We start from the raw sequence: 18,467 nt of genomic DNA, 5'->3' as shown, positions 1-18,467 counted from the left end.
GCCACATCAGGCAGTGGAGAATAACAATGTGATTTGTGGGGAATGCTTGCTTTTGCTTCCCTGGGCTCTATCACTTTGACCTCTGGGGATGGGGGTGGGGACTGGAGACCAAGTATCTAAAATTAGTCAGGCCCTTCATACCTATAGATCCCCCAATAAAAACCCTGGACACTAAGGTTCAGGCGAGCTTCCTTGGTTGGCAAGACTTCACACATGTGGTCTCACATTGTTGCTGGGAGGATTAAGTGCTGTCCGCATGACTCCACTGGGTGAGCACAGCTGGAAGTTCATCCTGGTCTCTCCTGGAGTCTGCCCAGTGTACCTTTTTCTATTGCTGATTTTCATCTGTATCTTTTTTTATTGAAATAAATCATAATTTTGAGTATAAACGTTTGTCTGGATCCTGGGAGTCCATCCTGTGAATCATTAAACCTGAGAGTGACCAGAGGGAACCGCAACACACTGTCTTCCAGGGGTAGCAATGTTGATGATCATGCTTACTCAATATTGCGCTTGATAGTTTCACAAAGTGCTGGAAGAGAGAAAAGTTTTCTGTGGTTACTAAGGAAGTATGGGGTGGGTTGGGAGGAAAGCATTGGAGGCAGTTGGCTTCCAATAAGCTCTAAATGGAGGACTCCATAGCTGCTGTCAGGACTCCATCTTCAGATTGATCAGAGGTGAATGCCCTGAGCATCCAGGACACGCCCTCTTATACCACCCAAGGGGTCAGACCAAGTGGGGGGTTGGAGAATTATGCTCAAATCGTCATCTCGAGGCTGGTTGCCAGAGGGGCTGACTTGGAGTCTGTAGGAAAATGCCTGCCCCTGTCCCACCCTCCTTCACACTGTCTCCTCACTGCCCGCCCCACCCACCCTGTACACACACATTCACACACTAGCAGAACCATGACAACCCAAAACATTTGTCTACCGTTAGCTCTTGCCAGTGAGAGTATAGGAATCACTGGAGAACTCGATAAAAACAGACCTTCTCGGGCCTCTGTCCAGGCACCTCTGACCCGTTGGGTTGGGGTGGAGTTCAGGAATCTAAATTTTTAATAGCTCCGCAGGTGCAATAATGGGATCTGTCAATAACCTTGTCACACCAAGCTGGAGGCACAAGCCTTCTCCAACCAAGGTTTTGAAATGACTCAGTTTTATGCATACATCAAATGTTTAAAATCTTTGGTTTTTGAAAACTATAGACAATTCAGTTTAGTTCCAATAAGCAAAAACATTCAAGAAAATCTGCTTGCCACTGTATGGAACTTATTGGAAGGACAGGCATCAGGGCCAAGAATGTTATATTGTGCTGCAAGCTTTCCATCTATGGTGACAAGACCAAGCCCACAGACGTGAACCTACACGCTGCGATCATTTATGAAAAGACCACAGAGGGTCTATACCACTGGGCAGTGGCCTGTGCGGAAAAATTAAAAAGAAAAGGAAGGAGGAGAGAAGGAGAAGGAAGGAAAGAAGGAGAAAGAGGAGAGTGCCACTGATAAGACATTAGCTTTCAGACCAGGAGGGACTGTCACAAATACTAAAAAAGGAAAAGAAAAGAAAAAAAGGAAGTTTGCTCTCCTCACAAGTAAAACTTGTAGAAAAATTTGCATTGACAGATCCTGATGCTGTTGGCATTTACTGAACAACTAAAGACAGTGAATCAGGAAAAGGATTATCTACAAGAGAAGGTTTTTTTTTTTTTTTAAAGATTTTATTTTTTTCCTTTTTCTCCCCAAAGCCCCCCAGTACATAGCTGTATATTCTTCGTCGTAGGTCCTTCTAGTTGTGGTATTGGGACGCTGCCTGAGCGTGGTTTGATGAGCAGTGCCATGTCCGCGCCCAGGATTCGAACCAACGAAACACTGGGCCGCCTGCAGCGGAGCACGCGAACTTTACCACTTGGCCACAGGGCCAGCCCCTACAAGAGAAGGTTTCTAATGACAAGGAATTTGATTTGTTTCAAGAAGAAATTCCTTACAGAATTTTTATTAGCTGTGTTTAAGAATATATATTAATGTTACTTTTAATCCCCCATCTTCAGTTTTCCATCAAGCTTCCATCCTGCCAGTGATGGCTGGCAACAACATTTTCTGGTACAGAAACCGACAAGAGATTCTTCTGTTTCTAGGATGGGAGGTTATCTGATCCTCTGTGCCCCATCTCCAGGAATGGTCCTGTTCCGTTTACGAAGCTGCCAGGCCATTTAATCTTGTTTCTGTATGACAGCGATGCAATAGGGGAGACAAGCCCCTTCTTCTTTCAGAGCTTCATTTCCTCCCCTGAAAACCAATAGGATTGGCCAAGATCCTCCCTAAGGCCCTCTGTAGTCTGACGTTCTAGCTTCCAAGATTTCTCTAAAGGTGGCCAAAGGCATTAGCCTCTGGACCAGAACGAGAAAATTAGTGCTTTGGCTTTCTCATCTGTCAAATTGGAGTAATAATGTTGCCTTGTTTGCTACAAAGAGATGCTGGGGACTCCAATGTGCCAGAAGGTAATTACAATATATTTTTATAAATTGAATCTGTAACATGCTTTCCAAAGGTGTGGGGCAGATTACACTGTCAAAACTAGCCAGATGGATGCCTTAAAACAGTAGTTCTTAACTTTTTGGGTAATTTGATATTTTGAGAATTTGATGAAAACTTTTAACTCTTTCTTCTCCTCAAATGGGCACGCATGTAAAATTTTGTTTAACAAGAGATAAAATTTTCTTAGATAATAAACTAATGTATTTTCATTCCCAATAACCCCTAATTCTTGGTTGAGCAGGTCTCTCCCTCATCTGTTAAAAAAGAAGGCTCATTGCTTCAAAGAGATGGTGGATGCCGCCTGACACAGGGGTCCTTGTTTAGTTCTGTATTTCGTATTACAGTTTTCTGAGTCAATAGGAAGCCCACAGTTGTAGGCTTTGTTGACAGAGAAATGGATTCCTGCAATCCACTTGCCTCCCTTTACAGAGGAAGAGAAAAGCTGGGTGACTGAATATAGACTTTCACGTGGCTGCCAGTGCAGGGAGGTCCTGCACCCCAGAAGGGAGGCGAGCCCCTTTCACCTTCCAGTGGTGGAGTTGTGTGGGAGAGAGGAAAGACAGAAAGAAGCCAAAGAAGACAGGGCTTTGGAATTTAGTGGGAAAGCAGGCTACCCACAGGGGGTCCTGTACCAACAATGTGGTGGCCACAGTTCTGTAGATATAGTGCCCAGACTAGTGAGGCAGATGAGGCCTTCAGTTCCTTATAGCCTGGGCAGGGCCCATAGGAAGTCCAGGAGTTTCTCCAGGCACCACTGTAGGTCCCTGGAATCAGTAAAGGAACCAATGGTACAGAATAAGCCTGGGGACAGGATAAGATGGCCACAAAGTGTTGCACCTTTGTGCCCAGAAATTGCCTCTGGTTATCAGAGGTGGCTCCAACACGATTCAGTTACTCACTGAGACCATCCATGGGACACAGGATGAGCGACATCCCAAGAGAGGTCAGGAGTGACCTCGAGGACAGCATGCAGACCAGAGACCCCACCCAGGCTTCCAGGAAGATATACACAGTTGTGTTTGAAATGATGAGATACGTCAAGCTAAAAACCTTCTGCACAGCAAAGGAAACCATCAACAAAGTGAAAAGGCAAGTTATGGAAGGGAAGAAAGCATTTGCAAATTATATAAGGGGTTAATAGCCAAGATATATAAAGAACTCATACAAGTCAACAGCAAACAAACAAACAATCTGATTTAAAAATGGGCAGAGGAACTGATAGATGTTTTTCCAAAGAAGACATAGAGATGGCTAACAGGTTCATGAAAAGATCTTCAACATCACCAGTCATCAAGGAAATGCACATAAAACCACAATGAGATATCACGTCACACTTGTTAGAATGACTGTTATCAAAAAGACAAGAAATAACAAGTGTTGGTGAGGATGTGGAGAAAAGGGAACCCTTGTGTGCTGCTGATGGGAATGTAAATTAGTGCAGCCAGTGTGGAAAACAGTATGGAGGTTCCTCAAAAAATTAAAAATAGAACTACCATGTGATCCAGCCATTCCACTTCTGGGTATATATCCAAAGGAAACAAAACCATTCTCTTGAAAAGATATCAGCACCCCGATGTTCATTGCAGCATTATTCACAATAGCCAAGACATGGAAACAATGTGAGTGTCCATCGATGTATGAACGGATAAAGCAGATGTGGTATATGCATTCAATGGACTATTATTCAGTCATAAAAAGAAGGAATACTGCCATTTGTGACAACATGGGTGAACCTTGAGGGCATTATTCTGAGTGAAATAAGTCAGACAGAGAAAGACAAGTACTGTGTGACATCATTTATATGTGGGATCTGAAAAAACTGCACTCATAGGTATAGAGAACAGTTTGGTGGTTGCCAGAGATGGGGGGGTGAGGATTAGGGGAAATAGATGAAGGGGTCAAAAGGCACAAACTTCCAGGTATAAAATAAATAAGTCCTGGGGGTGTAGTCTGCTGTGCAGTGACTGTAGTTAATAATACTGCATTGTATATTTGAAAGTTGCTAAGAAAGTAGATCTTAAAAGTTCTCATCACAAGAAAAAAAATTGTAACTATGTACGGTGATGGATGTTGACTTATTGTGGTGATCATTTCACGATACTTATGGATACCAAATCATTATGCTGTACACCTTTGACTAATACAATATTATATGTCAATTATAACTCAGTAAAACTGGAAGAAAACAAGGTGAGAAGAAGTTTGAACTTTAAATTACCTATTTACCTAAAAAGATTGCTTTTGAATAGAAGTAGGAGGGACTATGCCTCCATGAACTGTCAAGTTTCTTGTCACTGCCCACCCCTCCCTCACGTTGGGCCCAGGAGCTCCAGAGCAAGAGGGGGTAACAGAGGGAGTAATGTGCATCGCTGAGCTTCAAAGACCCCAAATTTCAAGTCTACTCTATTTTTATAAAATTTCAGCTCATTTGTGGGCCCCTGAAGACATGGACAAACTTCAGAAAGCCTTCAAGTCATAACATCCTGCCTTAAAAAGATTTGAGGCAAATGTGGAGAGATAGAGAAGCTGTTTTCCTGCCTCAAACTTCCTCCTAGACAGAGTCACCCACACCAAAACACACTCATAGCTTTCACTCCAAAAATCTGGCATGAATAAAACTCAGGTCCCAAGTGCACCTGAGTCAGACTTGGACCAGCCAGCACCGCCTCAGCTCCTGCCATCGCCCAGGATTGCATCTCTCTCTGCTCCATTTGTAAGGGGGCAAAGACGGGTCCAACATCTTCTAACTTCTCAGAGATTACAATACCACAAATTGACCACCGAGGTGAAAGAAATGCTCCAGAATATTTGAAGAAATTAGAGATGGCTCTTCATACAACTGTCAACTATCTAAGTTTTAGAATTGTTACTTATGGTTGGCATGTGAAGCTGGGGACGATGAAACCTGAAGTTGCAGACTGTGGGTAACTAATATTATTTAAATGAGCTTGTGGGTGGTGCCAAAGTACAAGTGTCCCAGGGAGATGGGGTGTGGGCCTGAACGCCTTTCTCAGGCATTCATCGCAGCCTCTTTGTGTCGTGAGGAACCACTGGAATAGATTCCCGTGAGAATGGGGTTCAAGATGGCGGCCTGACATCTTACTACTATCCTTCCTCTCAGAATCCCATGAATAGTTTTAAAAGGAAAAAAAAGTCACTGAGTACCTAGTCAATGACACCTTCTCCCAGAGCAGCCCAGAAGCTCTGTTCCTGACTTCTGTATCCAGGACAGAGGGGCTGCCCTGCCAGGCAATGGCCTGAATTGGGGCAGGGAGATGGGCAGGAGGAGCCTGGGAGAGCCTGGCACAGGCAGAATGTCTACCCTGATGGATGGGGCAGAGGAGGCTTTGCTCCTGCGGCATCCTGGGGCTTCATGGGGACAGGGACTCAGAAAAGATGAGTGAAGAATGAGGAAGAACAATTGCATCAGACAAAGCTGAACAGGCAGGGAAGACTTTATTCAAGACCATGGCAATAGGGCGAGAGACTGAACTCAACTCTGCTGAAACGGAAGCTGGGAGAGTGCACCCTGAAGCACTGGGGTGAGCTGGTGGAAAAGTACTAGAGGACGCTGCGGGGAGGTCCATCAATGGGATATGTCCAGCACATTGAGTTAGTCCTGAGTTTGCAGATGGTTTTCTCTGTGATCAGGCCATCTGTGCTTGCTAATTGGCACCCATATCAGTTCAGCTCCCACTCCCTCCTCCAGAAACTGGGAGATAAGGACATGGTCTTCCTACATGATTACAGTTCAGAAGGATGTCTCCCAGGTCCTTGAGAAAGACATTCCTGTGCTGTAAAACTAGCAAGAGGCTGGAAGAAGATTTACATACATTTCAAAGTGGCAGAGAAAGAATTTCCGACGACCGAGTTTTCGAAAGTAAATGCCCCAAGAAAAGGGAGGTCAGGGGCCTGGAGTCAGGAAGAAGCCAGTCTGAAGGTTAGTCATGCCTTTAGTCAGGGAGGGGCACAGGAATGCCTTGGTCCAAGTCTCCGGGCCCCTGAAGCAGGAGGTTCGGCTCCGGATGGGAAGAGCATCTCAGTTGTGACATTCGCCTCTTGCCCACTAGATGGCACTGCCGCAGTGTTTGCTCCCGGACACCTGGGCAGGAGGCTCAGCTGCAGGCAAGGCCCGGGAGGCAGGACGGATCACAAACGTCTGCTCTCAGAGGCGTGCGCCCCGAGGTTGGCGCTGCGGTGTGCGTGGGGACTCGAGTTCCAGATTTACCCCAGCGCACATTCGCCTGTCCTAAGGGCAGTTGTGTGAGGTCACGGTTTTCTTGGCCGTGTGCGCCTGTGAGACGAGGGCACAGGAACGGGCCTTTGGCTGCGAGCCCTGCGGGCAGACTTCACCAGCCCTGGATTCCTAGTGACCTGGGTCTCTGGGTATAGCCACAAGAGCTGATCCTTGCTCTGTGGTCCAAAGATCGATCTGTTGTGTCCAAGGATGTGATCGCAGATGTGGACATTGTTTGCACAGCTGGACAGCCCACCCCACTCCGTATTTTCTGGCAGACGAGCCAGCTTTGCTCTGGGGGAGAATCACGGCAGGTCATTAACTGAAGTGCTTAAAGCAACTGCTCTTATTTTCGGTAAAACCCTGACCCACGGAGGGTCTTCACTGGTGATCCTGCAGGGAGAACCTACACAGGGAAGTTCCTCCGAGGGCATGGAGCCCCATAGCCTTGGGGAAGGTTTAAGTATTGAGAACCCCCTTCCTGACCCAAGATACACCCCCAGCATCCTCTGCTGATGAGCGCATGCATGGAAGCCTTCGAAAGACCCACCAAAGAGCCCTTTACCCCTCACGAAGCGTCTAAAGAGGGCCGTCTGAGCCTGGGTCTGGGGTCCAAGGCTGGAGCCAGTTGGCTGTGATTCTCCTCAAACATGAAAGGACTCTAGACCAACTGTGCCCCAGACCACAATTCCTTCCCCAGAGATGAACCTTCCAGACAAGGATGTAGCTATTTGTCTTCACTCGGTTTCTCTCAGAAATAGATGCTGAGACAAAGATTCAAGTACGGGTAGCATATTTGAGACATTTAGAAAACCAGTAAGGAAGTGAAAAAGGGATAGGAAGGCAGCCAATCTATCAAGCCAGCTACCACTGTGGGTGACTGGAGTTTAATCCCATGGGAGAGATTAAGGGAAATGGCATGGATGGCTTCCCAGAATTCTGATGGCTCAGAATTTTTCCACTTAAGCACTGAGGAAGCTGGGTCTTTATACACGACTCTTGTCAGGCATTGCTCCATGGCTGTTGGAGGCCCCAAGGCAAAGAGATGCTGGTATCAGCATTTGGAAGTCAGCCTGAGCACAGTGATGTGTAGAGTGTGAGGGATACAGGTGGGCTACCAACAGCATCTCTTGCCCTCATAATCTTGCTCTGCTGGCAGGAAGGCCCTACAAGAAGGGCTGTACCAGGTCCTATGGGTCCAAGAGGAGGACCAAAGTGTTTCCTATCTATAGTTAGAGAGACTGTGGGTAAATGCTCGAGCTGAGGCTGAACCAGAGAAACATGCTGAAAATAGGTCATCAAAGAAGGTGACACAGGCAAGCATCTTTGGCTCAGTGTGTGGCAAAAAGGAACTCAGAACCAAGAAATCTGGGAGTAAAGAGTAATAGAGGAGAGTCAGATAGCAGACAAATTCCAGACTGAGAGCCTCCTGCAGAAGCCCCCCCAGGCTGGCTGAGAGGCGGGTTCCCAGAACTACTTCTGACCTGTCCCTCCAGGGACTAGGGTGCAGGAGCTGGCTTCGCTCACCCAGGAAGCAGCACCACTCTGCAATATTGTCAGGTTGTCTGCGCTGGTCATGGGGCTTGGGGCAGACTGATTGAATGAGATAAAGCCCTTTGCGTGGTGTTGGCACATATGACATTTTGGCCATCCTTCTTTTTCTAAAGTGTATTGCTGTCACTATTATTAGTGACCAGAGCATCCATCCATAGAGTTGCTGCTTGCCTTGAACTTGCTTGGGAGTGTTGGCTCCAAGCAGCCTGTCTGGCGCCAGGTGGTACTAAGGGAAGATCTGGACAGGAACTCTCCCTCTGCAGCTCCTTAACCTCAGGTCCATGGACTCCTAAGGCTCCACGGGTGGAATTCGGTGAGTCTGTGAACTTGGATGGGAAAAATTCATGCCCTCAGTTTCTTCCGCCTCCACATGAATTTCTTTCACCTCTTCCTTCAATTATCAAAGTGGACAACAAATCACAATAGATGAAAAGTACCCATAACCTTGTCACCAATAGAAATCACAGAGTTTCAAGTCAAATGATGGTTGTTGCAGAAATCTTGTAATGTCATCTATACTCATACAACTTTGAAATTATAGTGATTAGACCCATCACTTAGATCTTACTGAATGCATCAATAAAATGATGTATATACTTCTATATCATAAAATTGGTGTAGTTCTATTAATAATTTTCTTTGTAATCCTATGTACTTCATTTTACACATTTCTAAAATGTTATTAGAAGAAGGGGTCTACATGCTTCCACAGACTGCCAAGAGGGTAGATGGCATGGAAAAGGTGGAAAGCCCTTGGCAGCCTCTCAAGTGCAGGAGGTCAGCATAGGGCTGGTACCACCTGTCAGACCGGAGGCTGGAGCCCATGGGAAGGTACTGACAGTTCTGGTCTCTTCTGACCCACTCCTCCTCCCCACCCCTGAGGAATAAAGTGTCACAACCCCCTAGTTTTCTCTTAGCTCACTTCAGAGGAAAGGAGCAGCAGGGATCAATGTCAGGCACCTGCAGGGGCTGCAGCAGTGTCGCTCTGAGCCGCCTACCAGAGGCAGGACACCCAGGGAGCCCAGACCACATCTTTTCACACATCCAATCACAACACCCCACCCCGCCCCACTGCACACCGTGCCACTGTCCTTGGCAACCATGGCAACCACTCCACACATCAGGGCCAGACCTAACTGTGGGCAACCCTGGCTGGCTTACAATTCACTGTCCTTTCGAACCCCACAATTTACTGTCCTCTTAACAGGTAGGAGGGATGTGGGGTCCATGCCATTGAGAAATGTAACTCAAATTTCCACCAGGGGGTGCTGGGTATGCAGGTTCGAGGAGAGCTCCCCTGCATTTCTCCCTCCTTGAAAAGAGTGCCTGAAAAGAAAGACTTGAGCAGCCCAGCTTTCTCTTCTGTTTTTCTCTTTGCCTATCTATCCCACTCTCTCTCCTTCTCTTCTCTTCTTTCCTTCTTTTTCTTCCTTCCTTCTTTTTCCTTCTTTCTCTCTTCCTCTCTTTGTTTCTTTCTCTTTGCCTTTCTCTCTCAATATCTCTCTCTTGTCTCCCTCTATTTCTAATTCTCTTTATTTCTCCCTGTTGTTCTGTGCTTCTTTCTTTCTCTCTCTTTATATGTGTCTCTTTTGTCTCTCCGTGTCCCTTTCTGCCTCTCTCTCTCTTCTTCCTTCTCCTCTTCCTCTCTCTCTCACACGCACACCACCCCTCATATTTCCCCCTTGAGGCTGCAAGCAGTTCTTTGGGACTTGGGCCAGCTCTGCAGCTCATGAAAGCAGGGCCTCTGCAGAGGGATTGCAGTGGGTGGGCCGCCTCTTGCAGACTCTCCCATGATTGATTGCTGTTCCAGGCAGCCTCACTCCAGGACCACGATGCACCTGCAGCCTGGACAGTGGGGCAGTAAGACAAGCACAGGTGCTGCCACCATGCAGACCATCTCCATCTACTACTGATGACCCGAGTAACCCTGGAGAAGCCACTTGACCTCTCTGGGTCTCAATTTCCTTGTTTAAATGGTCCTCAACAAATCAGAGTAAATACTGGATTTAAGTAGGGTTCTTGTGAGGCCTAAATATGTGTGGTAGGCAGTTTTTGAAATGGCTCCTGGTGACCACAGCCTCTTAACATCCAAGCCCTTGTGTATCCCCTCCCTGAATGTGGGATGGACCTAATGACTTGCTCCTAGCAAATGGAATATGGCACAATTCTGAGTGGATTTCACTTCTGAGGTTAGGTTACACAGGACTGGGATTTCCACCTTGCTAGTTCTTTTTCTCTCTGGCGTTCTCGCTTGCTTGCTCTGATGAAGCTGCCATGTTGTAAGCTTCCCTGTAAAGAGGGCCACATGGCACAGAACTGAGGCCTCTGGTCTCTGGTCAACAGCCAGCAAAGAACTGAGGCCCTCAGTCCAACTGACTCATCCCAACAACTATGGGTCCTGGAAGGACATCTTCCCCCAGTTGAGCTTTGAAGCGACTCCAGCCATGACCAACATCTTAACTGCAGACTGCAAGAGGCCCTGAAGCAGAGGACCCAGGTAAGCTGCCTTCAGAAGCTGACCCACAGAAACCATGAGATTGTGAATGTTGTGGTTTTACGTCACTAAGCGTTGGGATCATTTGTTACACAGCAGTAGATAACTAATACAATATATAAAAGATATGGTATTAGCTAGGGTAGGCTGAAGTGCAGTAACAAATAGACCCAAACATATAATGGCTCAACAAAACAATCCTAGTTTGGTATTCAGGTCAATGACAGGGTCTTTTTCATGCAGTCATTCAGGGGCTGAGAATCCTTCCACCTTATGGCTCCACTAGCCCCTAAGACCCTGCTGTTGTCTGCACCCAGCCCTGAAGGGGAAAGGGGGAATGATGGAGCCAATCCCACTTCCGTAAAATCCCAGCCCCAAAGAGACACCCATCAAGTCCACTCACACTCTCTTGAGGAAAACTTAGTCACATGGTCCGATACTAGGCACTGTGTCTAGTCAGGGGGGCTATAACCTTGGAGAGAATGGATATGGATGGCCTAGCCTAAATCCTCAATATACACTGGCAAAGACAGCCTGGCCCTGGGCTCTTCTTCTCCAGGTCACCTTTCCTGACACTGAAATTGTCAGGGAAGTTCTTGCCCTTCTTGTCTCATCCTGGCTCACGTGTGCTAACGTTGCCTAACAAAGGCTGGGAGTCTTCTCTCATCTGGCCTCTACTGATCAGGTCGGGGGTCCGACGGAGTTCTTGGCCTGCTTCAGGGAGTGGTCTGCGTGTGCTGCAGTGGTTGACTTATTCCTAACTCAGCTGACAAATTCTGAGCTCCAGAAGGTTCCCACACCTCACTACATCTTCACCTTCAGGGTTGAACCATTGCACCAGACGTGTTAGATCATCCTGAGTCAGATTTCCTGAATCAGCAGAAATTTTGTTTCTTGAATCAGTAAAGATTAGGTTCAATGGCATATATCAAGAAACCAAAATGCCTGTGCGTAAACAAAAGGTTTATTTTTCACTTTGTTTTTCTCTCATTTAAAGGAACCATTAAGTAGGCAACCTCGGGTTAGTATGGTAGCTTCATCAAGAGCCCAAGGTACCTTTATTTTCTGTTGCACTGTTCTCAAAGTCACCTTATAATTACAACATGGTTGCTGTAGCTCCAGCCATCATGTCAATGTTTTAGGCAGCAGGAAAAGAAGAAAGAAAGGGTAAAGGGTATACCTCCAAGCTGAATGGGCCTCTTTAAAGAGCATTCCAAGAGGCTCCACTCATGACTTCCACTTACCTTTCACTGGTCACCTCTATCTGCAAGGGATACTGGGAAATATGGTTTCCTAGCTGGGCACTTTGCTGCACACAGGAATAGTGAGGTTCTCTTACGAAAGAAGTGGAGATTGGCAGGCAGCCAGCAGTCTCTGATACATCCTCTTACTCCCTAAGGGAGCAGAAAGATGGATTCCCACAGATCCAAGTCCCAATTGGCTTTCCCATAATAGCCATTAATGGTATTGACTAAACTGTTTGTATCATTGCACTTTTATGGCTCTGCTGAAGAATGCCCGCAGGCCACGGCTCCTCTGTTATAGCCAGTAATGGCCGAGTGCAAGAGAGAGGCAGTGCTATCTCCTGGGCGGATGGACAGCCACTTCCTAGACTCTGGCATCCAGTGCCTGAGAGGATTGGAGGAGACAGTGTCCACGGAGCACTTTTTTCTTTTTAGTAGAAGTAGACTTATTTTAGAATAGTTTTAGGTTTATAGAAAAATTGAGCAGATAATACAGAGTTCTCATAATATGCCCCCCACATACACAGTTTCTCCTATTAATAACACCTTATTACAATGATGCATTTGTTACAATTAATGAATCGATATTGATATGCATTATTAACTACAATCCATAATTTATTCAGATTTCCTTAATATTTTTTACCCAGCGTCCTTTGTATCGTTCCAGGATCGCATCGAAGATACTACATTACATCGAGTTTTCATGTCCCTTAGGCTTCTCTTGACCGAGACATTTTCTCCGACAATCCTTGTTTTAATACCCTGACAGTTCTGAGGAATACTGGTCAGGTATTTTATAGGGTGCCCCTCTACTGGAATTTGTCTGCTGTTTTTCTAATGATTCAACTGTGACTGTGGGTATTTTGGAGGAAAACTACAGAGGTGATGTGCCATTTTCACCACCTCATATCAGTGGTATGTACTGTCAACATGACTGACGGCTGGTGACGTTAACCCTGATCACCTGGCTAAAGTGGTATTTGTCAGCTTCCTCCACCATAAGGTGATTTCCTTCCCCCCACTTTCCATACTGTATTCTTCAGCAGGAAGTCACACGTGTCACTCCCTCCTCCTTGGAGTGAAGTAGCTACATAATTTGTTCGGAATTCTTCCGCACGTGAGATTTGCGTCTTCCCATGGAGAAACTTTGAAACTATAAGAATCTGTGAGAATTTCTTCTCTCACTGCTACACCTACAATAAGCCTGTTGCATTTTTTGAAACAAAAACTTAGGAATGCATGTTTTGACTTTGCCCGTGATTAAATATTAAGCAATGTTTTTTTAAAAAAATGATGTACTTTATTCTCTTTTTTGTGTCATCCAGTTGAATCCACTATGAACAGTCAAGCCCAGTCCTCTTCTTCAAAAGTGACATATGACAAGTATGACTTTCATCCCCCAGCTGTCATGCACATCTCCACGAAAAGAAGCTCTTCTGACACCTACTTCCGTCACCCCAGCACACAGACCAGGCCAGCTGCTCTCCTTTGAGTGGACTCCAAGGTGACAGGACTATCACTTCCTCCTGGATTTTCCACTCCAAGATCCCACCGGCTTCTTTTGCAGACTGCTGACCCATAATCAGGCAACTATTAAATAAAGCCCATTTCATTTTACACTAATGCTTGCTAAACCGTATCTCCACTAGCAATGCATTAGTGCAGCTGGCTTTTTGGACCAAAGTGTAGGAACTTCGATTTATCCCATTAAATTTAATTGCAACCCCATTATGTATCATATATATGAAGTTATAGGTATCTGCATGCAAGGAAAAAGTAGAGAAGGATGTTCATAAACACAGTGAGCAGTAGTTTCGGGTCTCTCTGGATGGTGGGCTTATTGATGCTATTTTCCTCCTGTTATCACTCACTTGGATTATCTAATTTTTCTCTAATGAACCATCAATTAATTTTTAGCTTACCAAAAAAAAATTGCTCTTGTTTGAGTCAGACTATTTTCCCAGCCTGCTGAGAACTCTTTGAACCGTTTCAGGCAGAACTGGCCATTCTTTCTCGTGAGTCCTCACAGTACACAGTTGTGGGCACTACGAGCTGACGAAGAAACAACAGCAGTTTGAGGCAGGAGGCGAGAGTCTAGGGCAGCTCTGGCTGTTCCAAGTCAGCTGCCGCCCCCCTGGGACGAGGGTGCTCCCAGGATCTGGGGCTGTGCTAAATGCAGTCAGTGACGCTCTGCTCCTCATCATCTAAGGGTCCATGGCAGGGAACCCGGACATATCCTTGCTAACAGCTCTGTCCTCCTCCTCCTCTTGTATCCGAGACTTTCGTATTAGAACCGAGGCGACAGAGCAAAGCCGCCACAGAGGCAGTGTGGCCTGATAGTTATGAACCAGTGCTTTTGAGGGAGACGCTCCCAGGTCTGAAACCCACACCTGCCACTTACAGACTCCACGATATTAGGACAGGCTTTTGATCTCTCCCATCAGGGCCTCATCTCTAAAGGGAAGACCATAGCACCTGCCTAGAGGTCCCTGGGAGAATTTAAGAGAGAGGATGCCCATAAGAGCATTTGCGCAGCGCCTGGCTCAAATCAGGGCGGTGGTTAGAGCTATGGTGTTAACTACACTTTTCTACCCCAACCCCAGGCCCAATGCTGCTCAGTCCTACCAGAAGAAAACCCACCAAATACCAGCAGGGAGGATCAGCCTCTGAAGAAACCAGCCCACCAACAAGAGGAATACAGGGAAAGCAGGAAAAGCGAAAAGGAACAAAACAAAACCGAAAAGCAAAAATCAAACCCTCCCTGTGTTAGAGAGAAACACTCGCCTGCGCTTACCTTCCTCAACCTCCAGCCTTTGTTGCCCAACCTCCTCAACCCTCTGGATAATTCTTTTGGGTTAAGAAAGATTTTTAAAGGGCAGATAACTTAAAACAAAACCAAAAAGCAAGACAAAACAAACAACAAAAAATAACATCCCACACAACTAAAAGACCGCGTATTTCTTCCTGGGAGATGGAGCTTTCTTCCATCAAGCCGTCACCACTCGTGTTTATCTCACAGCTGTCAAGAGTTGGGCCCTGTCTAATATGACACCTCTGGGAGATTGTCACACGAACCGGGGGAGCCTAGGAGAGCAGAGGCTCTCCATCAGGGGCGGGGACAGGGGCAGGGGGCAGGGGCAGGCTGTGGGTGGCCTGAGCACAGGGTTGATGAGAATCAGGGATTTCCGGCTTTCTCGTCCCGGGCTCCTGCAGGCAGCCGATTTCCTCTGTTGTCACCTGCTTTGAGCCCAGCACTGTGCTGGTTACTGATTAGAACCTCATGGAAACTCTCCAGAGAGAAACACAGGCTCACTTCAGGGGCCAGAGCAAAAATTCCACCCTCTGAAAGAATTCTAGAAACACCCCTGAGGAACACTTAGAACCTCACTAATTTGGGCAAATTCATGGTAGGTTAGGGTTGGGCTCCCGAGGATGAAGGGAATCTGAATAATGAAACAGTGGCAAGGAAGTGCAGTTTTTTATTTTTTAAAGATTCACACCTGAGCTAACATCTGTTGCCAATCTTTTTTGTTGTTTTTTCTTCCTTCTTCTTCTCCCCAAAGCCCCCCAGTACATAGTTGTATATTCCAGTTGTGAGTGCCCCTGGTTGTACCATGTGGGATGCCGCCTCAGCATGGCCTGATGAGTGGTGCCATGTCCGCGCCCGGGATCCGAACCAGCGAAACCCCAGGCCGCCGAAGCGGAGCGCGCAAACTTAACCACTCGGCCACGGGGCCCACCTCAGGAAGTGCAGTTTGAGTGCACACTGGAAGCAGTTCTTTTCTTTGCTTTCTACTCTGGCACCAGGTGGGGGACCCTCTTCAAAGAACATCTAAGAAGTGAGTATAGACAGCAGAGTGGTAGAATGCATCTCAAGCAGAGTCTTGGAGGCACTTAGAGGCTGTGCGGTTGAATAGCTTTTTGTTTAAATTCTTCATTTTCGAAGCCTTGTTCATATGAGCAAATGTACAGGCAACTTTAACTCAAGAATCAAGAATTCTGAATTGGAGAGGAGGTGGCTTGTAAGGATGCAGAGAAATTTGGAGACATGAACTTGGGCATCAGAAACTTGGTTTGGTGCCTTGGACTAGGATGGGGAAGTTTCATTCTTCTTTGTGTGTTTGCAAGGGCAAAAAGTCTGGGTGCAAATTTCAAAACTGAGCAGCACATACATTCTTTTTTGTTATCTACATGGCTGGGTTATAAACACCCTGCCTTGTAACTAATCAGTGACTCTGCCACAGGCCCTGTAGAAACCTCAACTTCTGAAGTTCATGCTGACGCTGCAAGTTCCCCCAGTGCCTGTTGCCATGTGCCCACTGGATGCCCACTTTTCCTGCCTTTCCAACCTGGATTTCACACTGGATGAGAGCCCAGACTCCTGGGACGGAGGTGCATAACGTCAGCTGCCGATGAACCATGTTTTTGTGAAAAGCTTAGTCCAGTTGACGTTGATCAAGTTCACCGAGCATCCCTACACCTCAGTCTGAGCAATGCTTTCCGAAGTCCACCCAGCAAGCTTTTGCACCAGCATTGAAAATCCTGTAATTTTCAGTAATGAGGTTTTGCTCTTTTCCACATATTGTAACAAGCCTGGGAATGACCAAAAGGTGAGCAATCAGAAGAAAAGCAAGAGTTGAAAACAAGCCCTGATGGGAATAATTTCTCTCTCAGAGGGATGAGAGCTGTCGTCAGTCTGAAGGTACCACATCTTTATCGAAACAAGCTCTAAGGACGCGGAAAGCATCTAAGGACCCAGCTGTGCTTCTCCGACGGCACTTCATAGCATCTGGGGCTTCTCAGCAGACTCCTGCAGCTGCAAGATGTCTGTAAGATTTTCAAATTTTGTCTTTCATTTTGATAATTATCTAAAAATTAATACAAGCATATTCTGGATTATGTGGATGACCAGCTTAGTTAGCATTGATGGTGAGTTTAGAGCATCTGTTTGCATTTGTGTCACAACCACATTGGTGCTAAATAGTTCTACAGTACTTGTTACAGGTGAGAGAGAAGAGAGTGGAGATTTTAATGTAAATGTGTTTGTCCCTCAGGAAAACCACTGGAATATAAATTCCTGGAGAGCAAGCTTTCTATCTGCTCTGCTCAGGACTAGATCCTCGGCTATGCCCAGACAGACAGGAGGTGGTTAGTAAATATGTGTTGAATGAATGAACAGTGAATCAATATTTCAAAAATACGTGGAGTACAGAAAAGTGGTGGGAGGTCCAAGTTATCGGGAGGCACAGAAGAGCCTCTGCAGAGCAGCTGGCGCCAGCATCAGAGGAGCAGTCATTTGGTCTCAGCAAACAACGCTGCCACCACGTTGAATGAACATTGCTAACTTTTTATTGACTTTGTAGATTTGTTTGGATTGACTTGTAAATTTATTTTTATTTTATAGTTGTAATGGACCTATGAGCAAAAGCCATTTTATGTTTACACGTATTTGAGAAACATAATAATAAAAAATAAATTAGATCAATGCTGAGGGTCTGTGAGAATTTTTTCTTCTTTGGAAGGATTCCATCTATTAGTTAAGAAATGGCAGATAAACATCTTCCACAATATATGCCCAACTCTGTGGCAAATGGGACATGGCCTCCCTCACCAAGAAGGTTAACCGTTTCTCCAGGCGGCAGCCATGAATTCTGCACACTGGGGAAGTCGCTGCCAGTGGGATATGGGTTGTTTCTCTCAGTTTTGAGCAGCAGTATTAAAGCTTCCAGGAGGGCGCTGACTTGAAGGACGCTGTAGATTTTAAGGGGCAGTTAGTCTTGTTCAGAGCTCCAGGGGGCAGGACAGTGGGAATAGGTTAGACTTGGACGTGGCTCGCTGTCAGAAAGAATTTTCTGCTCTAGAACAAGCTGTCTCTAGAGTTTATCAAGCAGATACGGAGGGATTACCTGGACAGGTGGGTGGGAGAGTGGATTCGATGCTATTTTGACCCTGGAGTAATATGAATCCTCTGACCGTCGAGTAAGGATGATGATAATAACAGGCTAAGCCTGACAGTCTCCTGTGTTCTGGAACCGTTAGCAGCACCAGTGATCCCTGTCTGGCTTTCTTAGTTTCTCAGCTTGGCTCTTTGTGTTTGGGCGGTGTTGGGAGCTTGTGTCAATAGGTAGCAGATGAAGTCAAGCTGGGAGCCATATTTGCAAGATCCTTCCATCAGCTGGAGGCTCTTTGGAGAAAGAACACTGGAATTTGCTAATATGCCTTGACCCCCATTTATGCCAATAGGCGTAGACCCCATTTCATGACTGTCCAGCCTTCAGAGGTGGGGACGCCCAATAGATTGTGACTATTTTCTTTCCTCAGATATAAGCTTTAAGGGCTAAAGACCATGATATTCATGGTCACTTGCTCAATGTATTTTAGCTCTTTCTTCTTTCCCTCCCT

The sequence above is a fragment of the Equus asinus genome, chromosome 14, assembly GCF_041296235.1.
Source record: "Equus asinus isolate D_3611 breed Donkey chromosome 14, EquAss-T2T_v2, whole genome shotgun sequence".
Taxonomy (NCBI): Eukaryota; Metazoa; Chordata; class Mammalia; order Perissodactyla; family Equidae; genus Equus; species Equus asinus.
Note: the sequence above shows the minus strand (reverse complement) of the source record.